Below are 16,286 nucleotides of genomic sequence, written 5' to 3'. Positions count from 1 at the left end.
ACGGAAAGGGAGGAGGGGCTGACTCAGTTTCTGCTTTTTGTCCTTCCACTAGGCCAGGGCGCTGATGGAGCCAGGAAGACCTGGGCTGGAATCTTAGCTGGGCTGTTTTTCCCCTACCTGGCTCTGAGCAAGGCCATTAAGCATCTTTGGCTACAACTTTCCTAATTTGTAAATGGAGTTAGTTTCACTAGGTTGCCTCAGAGGTCCTGTCCCAGTCTGAAATCCTGGGATCCTGGGAATGCTGTGGTCACTGATAAGAAGGGACGATTTATGCTTGCCTATTATAGGAAAGTCATTTCAGGACATAGGACTTTAACGTGCTACTTTTTCCATATGTCTTTCCACTGGGTCACCCTTTGTTTAAAAAAAAAAAAATTAAGTTGGTACTTTTAGAACAATTTGCGCATACAGTGTAATTTTATGAAGACTTAGAAAACAAGTTCAGTAAGTTTAGTACAGAGATGTTACATGACTGATAACAATATATGAGTTACCTCTCAGTGATTTACATTGACTTTTTGCCATCTTCAAAAATACTTCCAAAATTCAGCTCTAGAAAATAATGCTGTTTAACTATATCGCTATCACATATTATAGCCTGCAGGTCACATGATCTATCTCCCCTAATTTTTTTTTCTAAGGATTTACATTCCTGAGAAGATTTCACAGTAAGGAATGAAAGAGATTGAAGTAAAATTTGTAGTTACTTTTAAGCAGAGAACACTGGAAAGGGACCTATAAAAGTTGCATACTCTGACACCATGTGGTTATCTCCACTAATTATAGGTCTTATATTAGCTGTTTTGATAGAAACTTAATTTTATCAGAAATTCATAAGAAGTTCAGCCTTCCAGGTTAAGATAAATTGACCCCAAAAGATCATCTGTCTAGTTATGGTTGGCATGTATTTGTTCTAAAGAGATTTGCTCAGCTTTTTATAACAAAGCCCTAGCAGACTCTCTCTTCATGTATGAGTGTATTTTGCATGCTGGTTACTTTCTAGCAACATAGGTTTCCCTAAGTTACGTTTGTGACTTGAAGGAATTTGCCAAGATCTAAAAAGGATATTGTGATAAAAAATAAGCTTCTAGATAGAGAAAAGATCCAAAATCAAAGGACTGAAGTGTAATGTACACCTAAGAGGAAAAAAGGCATTAAATTATTTGACAATAGTCGTCATTTGTTGTGTGGGAGGAGTCCAGCTGATGTTCTTTCCCATGTAGTCTTCCTTGATCACTTAGCTAGATGTGGTTCCCATTTTTCTTATCACCATCACCCTGACCTTCCCTCAGCATTTGTTCATTATTATCATTACTATAATTATTATTATTTTTTTAAAGCAATTGTGTTAAGTAACTTGCTCAAGGTTACTCGGCCAGTTATTTCTGGGTGTGGTGCTGAGTATCTGAGCCTGGATTCGATCCCAGGTCATCCCAACTCTGGGGCCAGTACTATTACTCACTGTGCCACCTGGCCACCCCTACTATAATTATTATTAGTAATGAACATTTATTAATCACCTACTGTGTGCCAGGTTCTGTGCCAAGTGTTGGGGATACAAATAAGAAAAAGCCAGTCCCTGCCCTCAAGGAGCTTACTATCTACTAGGGAAAGAGTACACTGGAGGAAACTAAAAGGAGGTTGGGTGCACCAGAGCTAATTCAGAACCAAGCGGAGCCGCTGATGAAAAATGAAGAGATAGTTGGAGATTCCGAGCTCTCTAGAAATGGAGGCATCCAGAGGAGTGTTTTGCTTAGCCCTCCAACAGGAGAGAGACAAGTGAAGGTGCTGACTCCCAAAGCTGGAAGTCTCCACTATTAGGTTTCAGGAGATGGACAGAGGGGCATCTAGGTGGCTCAGTGGATAGTGCCGGGTCTGTGTTCACATATGACCTCACACATTTAATAACTGTGTGACCCTTGCTAAGTCACTCAGCCTCTGTTTGGCTTCAGTTTCCTCAGTAATAACAGAATCTGGCCTTCAGGGTCGTGATGAGGATCAAATGAGATAATATTTATGAAGCACTTAATACAATGTCTGGCACATAGTAGGTGTTACATACTGTAAATGGTTATTCCATTGCCTGCCTTTCCCTCCCTGCTTATCCTGGGGGAAAGCATGTTCCAGGAGTTAAACCCAAGCAGAGCTGCTGATAAGAAAAGAAGATTCTGCATTATTCTTACCTGTCAGATTTGTAGCTCCTTGAGGAAAGAGACACATACTGTGTACCTGCATGCATACATACATACCTAATAGATGAGTGTTATGTATGCGGGTTTATATGTAACCTGTGTATATGTAGGTTTAATCTGTGCATCCCCAGAACCAAATGTAGTTCATTATACATAGTAGAAACTGGATAAATATGTCCCAAGGTGAACATGGGTTGGAAATGCTTCGTAAGTATTTCATTTCATTCAGATGTGATTTCAGTATTGAGCAGTCATTTGTTAAGCATATACTGTGTTCCAGGTGATAAAGATGCAAAGAGAAAAATGATGACATAACCCCTGTCCTCAAGAACCTTATGTTTCTATTGGAGAAGCAATGTGTGTAAGTGAGCATTTTTCAGAATATTTACCAGAAGTTGGGGTGCCTCACTAGCCTTTGGAGAGAAGGAATCAGGAAAGACTTGAGATACTTCCTTCAATCTGAGCTGGTAAGCAGTTGCCAGTTGCCATGATCAGAAAAATTCATGACTGTAAATGAACCTCTGAACCTCACCAAATTTGACTAAGCTTGTCCTTCCAAGATAGAGAGACAATATATAACTGGACCCATACTCAAAGCCTCTCCAGCTTGGTAGGACCAAGGTAGGCAGAGTTTTCACTGGCATGGGAGGAAGACACGGTCACTATGCCATGACGAGCCATTGGAATAGTATTCATGAGGACAGAGTCCCTTATGTTCCAGCATAATTTATTGTCATCTAAATAGCAATGTGTTTTGTGCTTTCGTTTTTGTATTTGATTATTTTGTGGAAGGCAGTATGTTATAGTGAGAAGAACATGAACCCTGAGACTTTGGTTCTAAGTCAGCTTTCCCTCTTTTAACCTATGTGACAGGCCAGACACTGAACTCTTTGGCTCTCAGTTCCCTCAGATGTAAAATGTGGAAAGTGTATTAAATGCATTCAAAAGACCTTTTCATTCTATGATGTATACAGGAATTAGGAACTCTTATTTTATTTGACATTGGTTAAATTATTAGAAGTACTGTCTTCATTTGGAAGACCCACATGTTGAATGTATAGGATTTAGAGTTGAAGAATAGATCATTTAAAGGTTGGAAAATGGAACCCTTAAGATCACATTAGCCTTAGAAGAAAGCACTAAGAGGTAATTTCATGGATGGTACATGATGCTTTGGGTTTTCTTTTTTTTTCTCCTATAGTGAATGGAAACTAACCACTTTCTGCTTCTACTATACTATAGATAATCTGAGGTGGTTTACTGACATTTTTGAGGAGCACTGGAAATGTGGTTGACTTTTTCTGGTCTGGAACTGTGACATCATTAGTATTAAAAAAAAAAAACAAACCTCCCAGTAAAGAGAAACCTAGCATCTCCCAGTGCAAATCAGCACCTGTTCTGCAACTCAGTCTTTTGGGACTTGCCTAGAGTACTGGGAGATTGTATCCAGAGTCACTTAGCCAGGGGGACTTGAATCCAGCCTGGTCTGTCTGAGTCCAGGTCATTCAAACCAAGATTGTCTTTGAAAAGATATACACATCAAAGCTTATTAAAGGAAATACTATATAAAACACAATTTTTATGTAACAAAAAATTTCCAGGACCTCAAGTGGACCTGTCTGTACAGTGGCATATTTCCTAGATATTCATTATAATGGGACTTGATCTGTAGTCCTATTGGAATGTGGAAAGATAGCCCAAATGATTATTCAGTTCTATGATTTATGAAATTAGCGGTGGATGCATAAGCAATCATATGTTAATCTTTCTCTATATTTGCATATTATTCTAGTAGTGCACTGGACAAGATTAATTTAAATTTAGATGTACATGTTTGAGTGAGAGAATTCAGTCCAACCAAAAAAAAAACCCAACAACAAAAAGTCTTCAGGGATGAATTTGTATTAGTTGTTGACCTGGAAGGAAAAATTCACTCATTAAATTTTCACAGTTAACTCAAGGATCAGTCAGTTAACAAGTATTTATTAAAGACCTATTGCCAAAGACTGGGGATACAAAGACGTAATAGACTCGAGGAGGAGGTAACATTCACAGCAGTGATTTATTTCCTACTATGACATAATATTGCTACTATTCTTAATGCCACAAATTATCAAATAATCTTGTTATGATATACTTATTAAAAAATTCAGACTTGGGGTGTGTGCATTTTTAACAGTAAAATACAATTATTCAGAGTCACAGAATTGATTGGCCATCCAGTCCAATCCATAATTGAACAGGAATCATGTCCACAGCATTCCCAAGGAGTGGTTTGAGTCCAGTTAACTCCCTAAGCAAAGTTAGATTTTTGCTTCCTAATATTGAATCCATTGAAGTATCCATATTCCTAAACAAATTCCTAAGGAAGCATTCCATTTATACAGGTATTTCCAGAGTTTTATAAGTGACATTTCACGTAGAGATTTGATGAAAAAATCTTCACTCAAATAGAACTGCTATGTGGAGAAAGTGAAAGCATTGCTTCCTGAGTTAGATCACCGGTGATAAATCATAACGTCATTAAAATGACAAATTCATAGTAGATGCCTTCCCTAGCAGTAAAATAAATATAAGAAATACCAAGAAAAACAAACAGGATACTTTCAAAGATCATGATATCAATGTAGTTTTAGTAAAATTAGGTTATGAGACACTATGTTAAAAATAATGATGTTTTCCCTGATTATATTACAGTCTAATGGAAAAAGTCAAAATTTATATTATGAAAGTTGGAAATTATTTTTGCATTGTGCTGAAAAAGTAAAGTTGTTTTTTTTTCCTCAATGAAGACCCCAAAAGATTTTTTTAATGACAATTATTTTTTACACCTTTAATCCATACTCTTAACTGGAAATTGATCATACCATGATATCATGGTCTTTGTTTTCCAAGATTCCCTTTACATTTCTATTTTGCCTTAAACCAGCTTATGGATCATAAGCTACATTTTTTTTTTCAAAGAAGACTATAAATCTTTAAGTAAATATAACTTCTGAATACTGAATAAGTAATCATTGGCACACATGTGAAAAATTAGATACTTAATATGATTAATAAAAATTCTTCCAAAAGTGTTACTAAGTTCATAGTAACTGTTTCTTATGTATCATTTTCCTAGTCATTGAAGACTTTTATATTTAATATCACATCAGATTTTTGGACAGTAAATAGAAGTTTTTACTCAGGTTGCAAATTACTTGTCTAACTTGAATATATTTCTGCTGTGATTTGGGGAGTGATGTAGGAACCCATACCCACCATATATTAATTTTAGCTTACTGTTTTCTTTGGGTTTCCTGAAATAACTTGTTGGACTTCATTAATTTTAGTGTAAATATGACATTTTCCCTAAAAATGATAAATTGCTGCCATTATTGTATTGTATTCCAGTGAGAGTCATAACTTTTGGTCCACCTTCATTCCTGTTTCATGAATAGGCTTTCCAGAGGTGAGTCTCAGTTGCAAAACAGTTAAAAGAAAAAAGTTTCTCCATCTCATCCACTTAGTCATTGGGCCCCAGAACATGTTGCTCATGTTAGCTACCTTATCATCTGGCTTCCTGAAGAAATTGGAAACTTGCAGATGGGCAGAGTCCTGAGTTGTTACACTAGTTCTACATTCTTTGAATGGAGATATACTCAGTAGCATGCCTTTGGAAATGAGCACTGCGTTGGATCTGACCCGCAGGCAGAATTCAGTTCAAATGAACACGTGCTTATTAGGTACTTATGTGTAGGTCTCTATGCTGGAAGGAATGGTCCTTTCATACCCTTCAGTTTGTATTCTTCATGCTCATAAGCATGTAAATACAAAGTGAAGCTGAAGACGGTGGAGAATGATGAGGCAAAAGAAACGGATGTCCATTTGCTTCAGGAATTTGATGGGTAGGTGAAAGTTTATAGCTGGAGGAGCGAGGTGAGGTTTCCCTGGGCAGGTGATGCCTGAGGAGCCTCCAAGACAGAAAGCAATCTTGATGGGCAGAGATGGAGAGGGGAGGGAGTGCATCCAGGCTTGAGTGGAGAGACCCTGGGCCCCAGTGAGTTAACAAGCCAGTATTTGTGGCCAAGTCATCATGAGCCTGTATTTGAAATGCCTACATACTGCTCGGTTGGTGTCCTATGTTAGAAGTAGTAAAACAAAGGGGAAAAAATTCTTCACCATTTTGGAATGTTTGTTGCAATAAAGATTTCACCCCATGAAGTGTAGGTGACCAGTACTGAAACTTCGGTAGACTAATACCATTAATTAGTTGTGCTCCTGAGGAATCTAGATATTTTTTCATGCAGCTAAAAGGGAAACTTTATGATTATGTTGAAGTAATTCAAGCTAGAGATGGAAAAAGTTAAGCAAAAGGAGATTGTAGCTATTAGAATGTCAGCTCCTTGATGGCAAGGCCTGTCTTGAGCCTTTCTTTGTATCTCTAGTGCTTAATACAGCACCTGGTGGATGGCAGGTGTTCAGTCTGTGCTTATTGAGTGACTACAGTATGGCCTGGAGAATAGCCCCGTTGAATTTGCATGGACAACTTTTGGAAATGCTCTCCCTTCTGACTTCCTTCACGTTCCACCTCCTTTAAAAGACTTTTTTTCCCCATGTGAATTTATTTTACCAGCTGGTTGGGCTTTAGGAATTTCGTGTATTTTCCCCCTCCCTGTTGCAGATTGCCTTTGTCACCCCACGTCACTCAGGATTGTTTTCTTCTACCCCTTCCCCTCACAGTACCCTCTGCTTGCTGTCTGAGCCCATTCTCCTTTCTCAACCTCTAGACCCAGCAAACTCCTTGCCCCCTTCCCAAACTCATTGCTCTTAGCAAAGTTTCTTAGGACTGTGGGAGGGAATCTCTTACCATTTCAACTAGTTGACATACAAACAATCTTTGGGGATAAAATTCAGTTGTAATTTGGAAAGTGCCAACGCTGACAACTGTTGGGATTTTTACTCTGTTTGCTGTGTGAAATTCTAAGGATTTGGAGAATACCTGGAGACAAACCTGAATTTAGCTCCGTGCTACAGACCTTCAGCATGTGGCCTTGGGCAAATCATTTACTACCTCCCAGTCTCACTTTGTTCATCTGTACAACGGGGTGATAAAGTTGCACCTATTTGATGAGATTTTGGGGTTGATTGATATAAACCAGTATCATTTCTGAATGGTATTTCTATTCCATCATGGCCAAACCCTTCTATGGGGTTATTGACCGTCACTTGACCATGTGCCCATCCATTACTTTGTTCTTACTCATAGAATCTAAGTTGGGAAGGACTGACTTCAGAAGTTATCAAAGCCGTCATGCATGTGAATCCTCACAGCAACCCAACCCAATAAAACTTTACTTAGCCCCTGCCTGAAGACCTCAAATGGCACTTTATCTGCTGATTGCGTTCTTCTTGGAGGCAGCTCGAATTTTAGGAAGTATTTCTTTGCCTGGTCCTTGCACACATGAGAGCCCTTCAGGTAGCTGAGAAAGACAGCTAGCATTCTTTATTCGAGCTTAAATGTCCCCCTTTCCTTCAGTCATTCCATGATTTACCTGGTCTCTGGTTCTCTCATTCTCGTCATCCTCTAGTGTGTCCGTGTCATTCTAAAATATGGACACATTGAACATAACACTCCAGATGGGGTTTGATCAGTGGAAATTACTCACATGGTACTGCATCATCATTTGGAATAAATGGTAGACTTAAGTTCACATCACTTAAATTAATGTGTTATTGGTCTTTTTTTACTCTCACCAAGTATTTCATTGTCCACTGGATGGTGGGGAAGCAGCAGCTGAGCGGCATGCCTTTCTCATCTCTTTTCTCGCCACTCCCCCGCCCCCCACCCAGGTCTGCCCAAGTGACTAGGCCCTTCCACTTTACGGCTGGGTGTAGAGTCAGACCTCGGCTTGTAGATACTGTATTGAAGGGCTGGAAGTGGAACTAGACTTGCCCCAGAGGTTCAGAGGCAGTTGACAGTAGCTGCGCCCCTTCAGTTCAGTATGCATTTATTAAGTGCCTTCTTGGGTTATAATGTGCTGTGCCGTCTGGCATCCAATATACAAAGACTCAAGGACTACACATTACTAGAATGTACAACACATAAGAAAGTAAATGTCAGAATTTAAGGACGGAGAGAAATAATTAAACATCACACCAGAAAAGGCTTTCTTTAGGAAGGGCCAGGCCCCTGAGCTGAGCCTCTGTCTGAGGACAGTCATCATGGTTTTCCCTCTGGCATCTCAAAGTAACTTGCCCATGCCACACAGTTAATGGCAGAGCCAGTTTCAAACAGATGCAGAAATAATGCTTCTTTTGCCCAATGTTATTTCCATGTAACTAGTTAGTATTAGGATATTCCTCTACTTGGTCAAGTCATCCTCTGACATATAACAACATGACTAACCCATATAGAGACCGTAAAGAGTTCCAACGTACAGCTTTTTTTGGGGGGGGGGGAAGTACTACGTATGTAATTAAGAATTTGTATTTGTGCCACCTAGCTGCCCTTCAATCTGATAGTTCTGGGAAGAAATAGAAGGGAACTGAAAAGGGGAGCAGCAGGGGGTCACCAAGGGGCATTTATTTACATTCCAGGGAACAGAAACCAAGAAGAGCCACTGATGGAAAAAGGGACAGTTACCTGGAAAGTTTGCAAAGTTCTGAGCCTTCTCTAAAGGAAGTTGGGGGAGTTTGTTGCTCCAGCCAGAGGGGAAAGGCAGCAGAGGCTGCTGTGGTGCTGTGTCCAGTCAGCATGGTGATGAACTTTTCAGTAATCAGCTTATCCTAGAGGAAGCATGATGTGCCTTGGAGTTAAAATGAAGCCTAGCTGCTGGTGCTCTAATTGAGTGGAGGATTGGCTTTCTTTGTTACTGTACATGTAGACTTCCATTATGATGAATACAGAGAACCACGCTTCATATGGTATACTTTAACCTTTGGAGATCATGGGACAGTGGGCCTTGATGTGCATAGGAATCTCCTATCTTCCAAAACTCCCTGTTCACTCAATGTATGGTCCTTCTCTAGTGACGTGATGTGTTAGCACCTCTCTTATGTGGCCAGAGGGCTCAGACTTGAAGGGGATCCAAGGGACTACTTCAACCTGTTGAGCTATGAGGAAACCCATTTCTACTTGGCTCTTGGAACAGTGGCACTGTCCCAGTGACTGACCCCTACCCAGCTCCCTTGGCGTGCAAGATAGGGGAGGTTCCTGTGATACATTTGAACATCCTCGTATTTTTAAATGAGTCCAAATAGTAAGGACAGCCCACTTACCCAACTTTTATGGGCCAAAATTAATAAGTTTGGAAGAGTTCTTGGAAGTTGATTTCTTCATTTTCTAAAAGAGGCCCTGGAAAATCCATTTACTCTGCCCAGGAGCACTTAGGTGCTAAGTGTCAAGACATTTAAATTCAGGTTTAATTCTGTGATCTTTCCAGTACCCCATGTTGCCTCTTAACTGTAGTTAGGATACAGTATGGTGAAAATAAACCTGGATTTGGTGTCAGGAACCCTCAGGGTCACATGTCACCTTTATCATTTGTTACTTGTGTGAACTGAAGCAAATTACTTACAACCTCGGGAGCTTTGGTGTCCTCTTCTGTGAAGTGGAAATAGTAACACCACTGGTACTACTCACATCAGGAAGTGTTATTGTAAGGGTTAGATGAAATAATGTCTATAAATTGGTGTGTAAATACCAGCTACTTGTCTATCAGCCTTTAACCAAAAACCAGAATGAAACCTTAGTGTGGTATACAAGTAATAGCACTGGCCTGGACCTCACCTGATGTTAGCACGAGGAGGAAGCTTAGTACTTACCTGCTCCTTCCCCTGTGTTTTACAAATAGGGAAATCAAGGTCGTCCCCCCTCCCAAAGTTGTGATTTACAAATAAGGAAATCAAGGTCATCCCCCCTCCCAAAGTTTAAAGGGCAGAGTTTCACAAAAGTATGAGTAGTAGAGCTAGGATTTGAACACAGGTCCTAAATTTGTGTTCTTGCCACTAGCCTACAGCTACAGTTGAGAAAACCAAGACCTGGAGAGGTAGAGCCCATCTCCAGAATATTAATTGCATACTAGGTAGTATGTATCAGATGAGACTCTAGAGATACAAAGATAGAATTGAAGCTCTTGGCCTTAAGGAGTTTTATCCATTTAAATATATAAGAAATCAAGTCAGCAAACATTGAATAAGCGTGTAGGGTTGTGCCGAGCCCTGTGCTATGTGATAGGGAGACAAAATCCAAGACAGACCACACCTATGGGGGCAAGGGGGGAGCAGCAGGCCTGTGGTAGGTGCCCTGGCAGGGGCCTACGGGGAAGTCCAGAAATCAGAGCCAAGAGGAAGGAAGGAGTGAATGTGGCAGGCCCGAAGCCCCTTCTTTACAGAGAAGGGCCCTTAGGAACATTGGGATCTCCCAGTGTGGGAAGGCATCCTGCAGGAGGATTAGGAGGCAAGCTGCTGGGCTCCTGGCAGAAGCAGCCTGGCCTTGGGGAGAGCCCTCATCCCCACCTTGCTAGTTGTGTGGTACTGAGTGAGTGGCTTCTCTCTCTCAGCCTCATTTCCTCATGGATAAAATGGGGAGGTTAGTTGAGATGAGATGGTCTCCATGGTCCCTTCCAGCTCCGTATCTATGATCCTCAGTAAATAAATGCAGAGTGTATGCAAGGTCATATCAAGAAGGCCCTGACTGCTGCTGAGGGCCAAACAAGCTCAATGGAGAAGGGTCAGCTTGGGTAGCTTGAAGGAGCTGAGACTTCCAAGAGGCAGAGAGGAGGAGGAAGGACAGCATTGCCCAGAATTGGGCGCTGCAGACCATTGTAGGCAGAAAGTTGGGACATAGAAGAATGCGGCGGGCAAACAAGGGAGGAAGCCAGCTCGGCTGGACCGGAAAGGGAAGGGCATACCACGTGATAAGTCTAAGAGGGAGGATTATGGAGACAGGCCACCTTGATTTGAATAACTTCAGATGTGCTGTGAAGGGCTTAGAGGCAGAATGGAGGGAGGAAACAAGCATTTATATAGTGTCTTCTGCATGCTAGGCAGTGTGCCAAGCACTTGACAATTTTTTTTTTTCCATTTAATCTCCACAATAGCCCTGAGAGATTGGTTCTGTTATTAACCCCATTTTGCAGGTGGGGAAGTGACTGGCCCAGGATCACACGGTATGTATCTAAGGCCAAATTATTCTAGTCTGCCCACTGTTCAGGATTCTTTTGAATCCTAGGAGTGACATGATCAGACCTGTACCTTAGGAATACAGTGTAGCTTTGACAGCTGTGCAGTGAGTCAGGACATAACCTTCAGTCAAGAAGATAGATTAAGACACTTTTGCAGTAGACTAGGCAAGAAGTGATGAGGCCTTGAATTAGGGTAGGATCATGGGGAGAAGGGATAGAAATGAGGTTTTATAGAGAAAAAAATTAGCAATTTTTGATCAGTGATTGGCTGTGGGGTGTGAGTGGGAATGGGGAGTCAAGAATAATTCCAGGGTTGCACATCGGGTGCCCAGAAGGATGACAGTCTCCTTGATGGACGTTGGCCACCCATCTGGAGAGTGGCAGGGCTATAACTGCTCAGGGCCTTGTGGTTCGTGAGCCAGCCCTTGTCTCACACTTTCTGTGCTCTGCTGGTATTGATCTGTCCACCTAAAAGTATCTCCCCGCTTAGGTGAGCTGATCTCTGAGGGCCTTGCCTTTTAACACTCTTGAGTCTTCCTCATCAATTTCTTAAGGGAGAGAAAATGCCTTTGTCTTGGAAGAATCCCTTTGTCTCTGTCTTTTCTCCTACAGGACCTTTTCTTTTCCTTTGCTTCCTCTTCTGCCCGAGCTCTTCACTGTGGCAGGCTGACCCTGCACGATACAATATCAGTGTACTAAATGTGGAATTCAAGGACCTGGATTCCAATCCTGTCCCAGGTGATATTTAACTGTGACTTAACTTCTGGTGACTCACTTGCCCATTTGGTACAGGAGATACTTGGACTAGATGGTTTCCTTCCAATTCCAGCGTCCTATAAATAGCTGCAGCTACATTTTGTAAAAGCCACAAAAGGTTCCTTAGTGACGATGTTGGAAGGCAGCTTGCCCAGTTCTTTGCAGCCTAGTAAGCAGGCTTGAGAACCTCACATTTACCTAACTCCAGCTCCAGGCAGAGAGAGCATGTGGCCCAGCGTGGACAAGAAGAGATTGTGAACCCATCTTGTGCTTCATTAGGCAGTTAGCAAGAAGGGTGTATCTTAAGGAAAACTGAGATTGTGGGATAGTCTCTGAAGCACCAGAGTAAATGGAGCTTTACTAGAAGTTGAACTGAACTGTCACAAAGCTAGCTCAAGGGGAGAGTGTGAAATTAGCAACCCTGCATCACAAAATTGAGAAGACCTACTTATTGAAATTCTTGGGTGGCTTTTCAAGGTGAAGAAAGGAAAAATTTTCATGGACTTGGAAATACCCTTGTGTGTCTGTAACAGATTATAGGACTGTAGACGGAAACCAGAAGGGGTACTTCTAGGCCACCTAGCCACCCTTAATCATTTAATAGGAGAGAGCTGAAGTCCAGAGACATTGCCCAAGGTCACAGAGGTTTAGGAAATGGTAAAAATAAATGGATGATCAGGAATGGATCACTATTTCACAGGATTTGAGAGCCTTGTCAATGCTCCTCCCTTCATACATGCGGAAATGAAGACAAGGTTAAATGTTTGCCATGTAGATTCAGAATTCTATACTTGCTGCTCATGTACCTTTTTTCACTTTGTACCCAATATTTTGAAACCCTTCTGCACAAAAGCAGAATTCAACTAGATTTGAAGTTTTTGCTGCTTTTGGAAACCAAATACATAATAGCTCACAAGTTAGATTGAGATTTACAGTGATTTACATATACTAGGTCATTTGATCATCACAGCATCCTCTCTGAGCCCCAGACATCATCATTTTACAGATGATGAAGAAACTGAGGCTGAAGGGGCCACATGATTTCCTTAGAGTCACAACCTAGGAAATGTCTGAGACAGAATTTGAACCCACCTCTTTTTGCTTGCTCATCCTACACTCTTATTTACTATTCCAGGCAGGCCGGGAAAGTGACTTGAGGCCTGGGCCAAGTTAAAACTATTTGCAGTTTCATTTTCCCTCTTGTTTTCAGCTGAATCTTTGTGAAGGCATTATTTAATGGCTATGTTTGACCTTGGGGCTCCTATTGAGGGGAGCCATGACTAAGACGTTAGGAGAGCTAGAAAAGGGAAATAGTAGAAATAGAAATTACTGTTGTCTATTGAAGGATTTGGGGAGAGAATAAGGTAGATTTTTTAAAAGTTTAATCATAATTGATATAAAGAGTAATACAAGTAATTGTTGTAGTAATAAAAATAGGACTTGTTATCTGGTGCTGATCTTGCTTGACCACTTGGGAGCCTATCACATTTTCAGATGAAACAACCAGTCAATTTTAATACCGCCATGCAAAGTAGAAACAGACTTCTCATGCTGTGAGGGGGTCTGAGAGCCTGTACATAAAGAGGAGGAGACAGGATTTTATCTGCAAGAGAAGTAGGACAGTCCCCTCTGGTTAGGGTTTAAATGCAGCATGGACTTGAGTACCTCAGCTGTCTTCTGTAAGCGAGCTCTGGGCAATCTTTCTGTCCTGATACTTCCTGAAGGCTAATAGTTTCAGGATACTTCTCTGTTCTAAAGTTATCTCATGTTCCACCCGGAGGTGAGTAAGGCTGTTTTCCGGAAATGCTGATTCTGAGTGCTGGGCCTGCCCTTCGTCAGAGGGCAGCAGCATTGGGCAGGGCAGGGTGGAGGACCTCAGGGATTCTTTACTGGAGCTGTGGTTTTTCTGCCCGTTGAGCTGGTCACCTTTGTGCCAATAAACAGTTTGCTCAAGTGACTTATACTTAAAGCTATGTAGAAAGTAAGGTTGCTTTTCTGTTGTCATCGATTACCACTGGTGAACTTTGTATATTTGCCCTGATGGCAGAAACTAACCAGTGATGACACAAAGGAGTTAGGCACTTTTACTTTTCTGTATGGAGAGCCAGAGGAGGCTTAGCACCCCACCCCACTCCAGCCCAGTACTAAGGAGACTGGTTAGGTGCCTCATGGAGAGCAGATCTTAACCTAGCAAGTGGAAACAAAACGAGCTTTTAAAGAGCCCTACTAAACAATCCCAAGAGGTCATCTGGAAGAATCCAGGTGAAACTTCCCATCTAGTTTTGAAGTTCTAGTTCACATAGTTTCCAGTATATGAAAAGGTTGTAGGCAAAAAGCTCATTTATTGGTTTTGGGAATATGTGTATTGGATACCTCGGTTCTGTCAAATTTTGATCAATGGTTTGGAACTCAAATCACATTTTTTCAGAGAAATGATGTTGTAAGTGGTAGTCAGGTTCCCAGGCCAGCACACTAATTAACCCATAAATAACTGAGATAGTGCACATTTACAAGGGAAAAATTGAAAACCATTATTGTGGGGTCACCTTTTAGTCATCATAAAGTATATTTGATCATAAAGAACCTAGAAGAACACTTATTAAAAAGATACAGTTTCCTGCCATTTCAATACTGGTATTTAAAAGAAAATCAATAAAACAAAATTAGAAGTATGTAGGAATAGCAGGTATTAATTAGAAGAGAAATTCTAGGCCAAGTTAGAAGAGACCTCCAGCCTTCTTTCAGAACTTCTTCTATTCTTCGGTCATCTCAGATGCTTTCTTAGCATAGTGCCTGGGAACACAGAAAGCATTTAATAAATGCTTCCTCAGTTCTTTCTCTTTAATTTGCCAAACTTCCAGAAGAGGGGAGAGGGGGAGTGTGTATGTATGTGCGTGTGAGTGAGTGTGTGTGTTTGTGCTGCCTCTCTCTCTACTCCTTTACTTCTTGATTCTATGTCGGTTTCCTTGCCATTTACCTGAAATTATTCCCAGTAAAATTGCCCCACAATTGCCAAACCTAGTTCTCTGTAGTATTAACTGACCAGTTTTTTCTTCTTGAAATGCCAGATCCTCCATCATCTCTGATTCTCTTCCTCTTTCTTTTGGTGGTTCCTACGCTTCTGTCATCATCGTCGTCATCTCTTTTTCTGGGTGACCTCAACAACTCCTGTGCCTTTGACTTGCAAGTTATATTTTTCCTTCCCAGCTTTTCTCCCGAACTCCATTCCCAGATCTTCATCTTCTTTCTCTTCCTCTCCTCCTGTATCTGCCATTAACACCTTAAACTCAACAGCAGTGAAACTGAACTTGTCGCTTCTTTCTCATCCAGGTTTGTGATACCTTTGCTTGTTTATTACATCTTTCCTCAGCTACCTAGTAAAGTTTTGTGTTTGTTAACACTTGTTCTTATTTGGATTAAAGAGACAAGAATTGTAGCCAAGAATAATAGGGCAATCACAGGGAGTATTGAAGAACTGATGGCCACATGACAGGCCTGTCGCTGCAGATCTGGTTGTCCATTAGAAGTAATAAATGAAAAGGCTTCACAGACTATGGCCTGCCTCCCCTTCTCCCCCACACAGAAGCTGCAAGGTTCTGTTCTTTTTGCTTCCACCATATCTTGCACGTTGATCCTTTAAGATTTCTTCTGCCAATAACTTTACCTACTTCAGGCCCTTGGTACTTAGTCTAGATAATTGCTTCAGCTTCCTGACTAGTTTCCTGAATCATTTCCTGCTGATTGGATTAATCTTAACTACATACCCATTCTGATTACTGTATCATATTAAAAGGCCACAAAATAGTTACTCTTATGGAACAAAGTTCAGACTTCACTTGGTGTTCAAGACCCCCTGGACCCAGCTTTTCTCTATCCATATGTTGCCACTGTGTACTATAGGATTCCCACTTCTGCCTTTGGTATAGCCTCTGCCTAGAATGCTTACTTACTACCTCTCAACTTCTCCCATTTGATCTTGCCCTGTCAAACTCCTAACCATCCTGTATCCAGATGCTGTCTCTCTACAAACTCCTGATCATTCCACACAAAAAGTGATCTTTCTCTCCTTTGAACTGATGGAATCCTAATAAAACTGTCCCTAACCCCAATATTTAAACTTCCTTGTAGCCCCAACTGAACAGCAGGCCCAATGCCCCTATCTATCCTCTCA

At 41.1% G+C, this 16,286-nt stretch overlaps 1 protein-coding gene across 2 annotated transcripts in view; it reads left to right on the top strand.

Annotated features, from left to right (window-relative positions):
- PDCD10 (programmed cell death 10) overlaps nucleotides 1–16,286 on the top strand; it is a 50,499-nt gene that overhangs the window by 1,459 nt on the left and 32,754 nt on the right. Inside the window, exon 1 of one of the 2 annotated variants that reach the window (XM_069083537.1) lies at nucleotides 2,514–2,659. The exons of the other annotated variant lie outside the window; for it this stretch is intronic. The gene's annotated coding sequence lies outside the window, so the exon portion shown is untranslated. Of the gene's footprint in view, nucleotides 1–2,513; nucleotides 2,660–16,286 lie in introns of those variants that run through there. 2 annotated transcript variants of the gene reach the window in all.

Source organism: Petaurus breviceps, unplaced genomic scaffold, assembly GCF_028583685.1.
Source record: "Petaurus breviceps papuanus isolate PSGF00001 unplaced genomic scaffold, PetGlider_PUasm1.0 173, whole genome shotgun sequence".
NCBI classification, from domain to species: domain Eukaryota; kingdom Metazoa; phylum Chordata; class Mammalia; order Diprotodontia; family Petauridae; genus Petaurus; species Petaurus breviceps.
This window is presented reverse-complemented; position numbering and strand designations above follow the sequence as displayed.